Here is a 4,110-nt window from a genome sequence, read left to right as displayed (position 1 = left end):
GGTGCCGCCGGAGCGCTCACCGTGCCGGGTCCTGCCGCCGGCCCTCGGCGCTGCCCCGAGAAGGCGGGTTTGCCCCTCGGCCGGAGCCGGCCCAAGAGCTGCGGGCTGCGTTTAAAGCAGGTTGTGCTGCAGTAACCTAAACCGGCGGTTCTCAGCCCGAACCCCGGCGTTCCGTCCCTGCCAGCTGTGGTTTTGTCGGTACAAAGGCCCCTCCCGGTTCCCTCGGCTGGGGTTCCTCGTTCGGGAGATGGCCGCGTGGAGCCGTTTGAGCCTGCAGGACGAGCGTAGTCCCTGCCGCGTAGTACAAGCGCAGTCGACGCTAAGGACGGATGAGGTCAGCCGCGCTTATCTGCAGGGAAACCCCGGAGTCAGGGACACAGAGGGGTGCAGCTGCCCCCAGTTTGGTGCTCTGAAGGGTCTCGGGTCTCGACCACAGGGAACTCCTCCTAAACCTAGGCCAGACTCCAGGTTTAGATGGTAGGGCCGCCTAAAATAGAAACCACACCATGCGCTGTCACACGGATAATTAGGAATGGGGCTGTAACGAGGTTCCCGGTCCCCCAATCCAAGCCCTGGCACGCACCGGGTAGTCAGTATTTCAACTTCCCACTCACCAGCTGTGTGCACCGGCGTTGGGGTGCCTGTGACCCCAGGAGGGGAGCAGGCCACGTGCCCACGGGGTTCCCGTCAGCTCCATGGAGGAAGCCGAGGGTTGCTGCTCCTCCACAGCACTGTCCTGGCCAACGTTTCCTTACTCGCACCCCGACATGTTCTGGCAGCACGGATAGGCCATGCTGCTTTCACACTACTGATCGGCACTTTAAATGTCATCACAGGTTGTCCAGAACCTGCAATTTTCCATCACGCCTTTTGACTGACTAATTTTGAAATGAATTCTTTATTATTTCTCTTTCTCAAACATCACTACACAAGTCAGGGCCTGGGACCGGAGCCTCAGCACCAACACGCTGTGCAAAACAACCTGCCAGAACAAAACCTTAGTAACGATGTCAGATCCCAGGTTTGCTCCGATTGTTGAGCGGAGGATAACATTTGGCACCTGAAACATGATTCCCTCGCAAAGGCATCTGTTTATTTCCCCTCCTTTGCCAACCTTCCTACAGAGCAGCGGTGGCAAGACTCCAAGTAGGCTTTGAATCCGTCATCGAGCCGTTTTGAAGCAGTATTCCTCTTTTTGAAGCAGTATTCCTCTTTTTGGATTTTTTTGTTTGGGTTTTTTTTGTTACCTTACCAATCGTGTATTACCTATTCAAATTCCTAAAGCACTCTGAACTCTTGGAGCCTCTGCCCAAAACATTGGTGATATTACATACTTATAACCGAGTTAGATAATTATATGTATACGCATTATTAAATTTAATCTGGCAAATGAATAGAAATTAAGTCAAGCAAAAAGTGCATCTGTGCACCTGTGTACAACATGCCAGAGACCTTTCAACACTTCACGAGAGGAAAAGCCAAAGCTGCAATTGTAACACAAATCACAACCTGCCGATCACGGCCCTGCAGGGTAACTGCTGGCCCCTATTGCATGGATAAGGCAGAGCGTTAAATCCAGCTTGCTGAGCTCTGCTGAAAAATTCCACTTTCAAGGTTTGATCCACCTGAAATTACTGGGCAAGTGGGCTTCAGATCAGATCCAATGTGGAGAACTTCTCTAGACAAAAGCTTTTGGAAAAGGAGCTTTTATTAAAAGGATCCTTCTTTGGTATGATTCACGGACGGAAGTTGTTCGGTGCTGAATGTAACCGTGCAGAGGATCAGGTGTCACCAGTCAAAGGCTGGTTCTGGTAGCGCTGTCAGTTTTGACAGATGTACGCGCATAATCTCCTTGACGCGGTTTGTGCAGTAAGGATGTTCCTGACTCGGCTAGTGATAAGACCCAAAAGCAGCCTTTTAACTTCAAACAGCACAAAAAGCACCAAGAGGAGGATTGAAACGCTGAAGCAACCCCAGGAATGTGCTGCTGGTCAGTCTGTTTTCTTTGTCAGTCTGTCACCAACGCTGCGGTACGGCACTCTGCACCACTGTTTCCACAGTTCCTGCGTTTTCTCAAATTCCGCTTGAAAATCCCAGACAGCCTGGGGGGCAGTCAGAATATCTGCTTTGCTTCTGAGCAATCCCAGAAGATAGCTGGTTTTTCTCCTACTCGGACAGTAGTCTCAGTGGTTCCTGGGCCAAGTGACCTTCTTCTCCGCACGAGACACACCTCCTGTCCCCCTTTTTTTTTTTCCCCAAAGGACATCACAGAGGGTTTAAAGACAGCAGCGCACCTGTGCGCTGTTGACATACAAGTCTGAGGGCACAGGAAACCCTGAAGGACCATCACTTCTAAACACATTTAAAAAATAGAAATAATGAAAGAGTTATGAAATGACCAGAGGAAAATGTCAGTGTAATCTAAAAAAAGAGACATAACCATAGTATTAAATTGCAAAGTTGTAGAAATTGGCCATTATATTTTCTAAGCAGCTGAAATGCAATTACAGTAATAATGATGAATCAATGTAGCCCTGGGCTTTGCCATTTTTCAACCCAGCTCTACTTTTTCCTTTTTTACATTTTATCTTAATGATATATACATTAGCTTATCAAGGACTAATGGAAATTGTAAACATTCCATAGCACGTTCTTCATAGCCAGAGAGACAGAGGTATTATCATTAAACAATTGACCCGGCGGATCCTACAATAATTTCTTAAATATTTTTTCAATTTGCCGTCATTCTCCTCTAAGTATATTCTTAGCATAAAGCCTCATCATTGGATATTTTTTATCCAAAGACACCAGGGATGGCCCAAGACACTTCTTAGTTCATTCTCTGCAGGGCATTGCGTCTGCACAGGGGCAGAACACCAGTTCTCTCTTTCTCTTGCAGGCCACCGGTAAAGCCTTCGCCTGACCGGTAGAACGAAGTTGCTCAACTTCTGAGAACTTGAATGGTGCAAGTTCCTGTGGGTGGGAACTCCCTCTGCTACAGCTGGCACAGTCCTGAGCGGATTACCAGCATATTTCTACAGTATAAAGAATTATCAGTTAAGGTAATCAGTTAAAATAAAACCATTTTCTAATGATACTTGAAGCAGCTTCTCTGATCAGACAGCTTCTGAGCCTCTCTCTGCCTGGTGTTTCTCTTTTGTATGGTAGGATAATATCAACTATCCAACTTAATGAGGAAGGATCTGAAGGGTGCTTATTAAGAGAAATATATATGCTTTATTAAAAGCATTTTGCGGGCAGCGTTGTTGTAGCAACGCAGCACATGATACACAAAGTTGTTAACTTTTCCAAAGAAAAGATGTTCCAGTATAAAATACTTTGAACGTTTCACTTATTTTCAGCTCACTAGGCAAACAATATGGATTATTAGTCTTTTTTGAGTATAAGAAAAGAATATAAGCAGACATAAAACAAGACGTCCAAACACTCTGCCTACACTGAACAGCTGGCCTATCTTCAGTATTGATATCTTCAGATTTTACTCACAGGTACAGAAATGCCTTGCACAAACAAGGTGTCATCCATTATCTGCAGAGCAATGCTCTGTGCTCACGAACCTGAACAGAACTGGTATGTTCAATATAAATTCTATAATGAAGCACTGTCCTGCCATCACAGTTGGGTATAGCATGTCTCCGGCTGATCAGCTGGATGGAGCTGGGTTCTCACGTGCTGGCTCACGGGTCCTTGCAGAGCCAGGCTCAGGCTGTGCTCCCACCTGGAAACACTCTCTCCAAAGCTGGTTTCAGTATTTGCTCAAAAATCTTGTAGGTGTTTCACTGAACTTGAAGTTTTCAGAGTCCTCCAAAACTTCATATTTCATTAGTCTTGCAATAATCATCATCAAGTGTAGCCATAGCCAAGACAGCTCCATTGCGCTAGCTTCCCTTCAGCAAAGTGTCACTAATCGTACATCTCGTTTTAAAACAGGGTTATTACAAGACAAAAAATCCTAAAATGAGACTGATAGAAAATGTTCTGACAAAAATGATATGTATGTAATAAAAAATCTCATTATTTTCAAATTATTCATCTACTTTTCAAGGGAGTGAGTCAAAGCATCCATTTTTTGGATCCCATCAGGATGAC

The 4,110-nt window shown here is 45.9% G+C and overlaps 1 long non-coding RNA gene across 1 annotated transcript; it reads left to right on the top strand.

Annotated features, from left to right (window-relative positions):
- Nucleotides 1-9: 9 nt before the first annotated feature.
- Nucleotides 10-3,095, top strand: LOC129213589 (uncharacterized). The gene is made up of 2 exons (XR_008579471.1): nt 10-334; nt 2,900-3,095. It is a non-coding gene; the product is annotated as an uncharacterized LOC129213589 (long non-coding RNA).
- Nucleotides 3,096-4,110: the final 1,015 nt, after the last annotated feature.

This window comes from Grus americana, chromosome 16, assembly GCF_028858705.1.
Source record: "Grus americana isolate bGruAme1 chromosome 16, bGruAme1.mat, whole genome shotgun sequence".
In the NCBI taxonomy this organism is placed as follows: domain Eukaryota; kingdom Metazoa; phylum Chordata; class Aves; order Gruiformes; family Gruidae; genus Grus; species Grus americana.
Note: the sequence above shows the minus strand (reverse complement) of the source record. Positions and strands in the feature narration are given on the sequence as shown.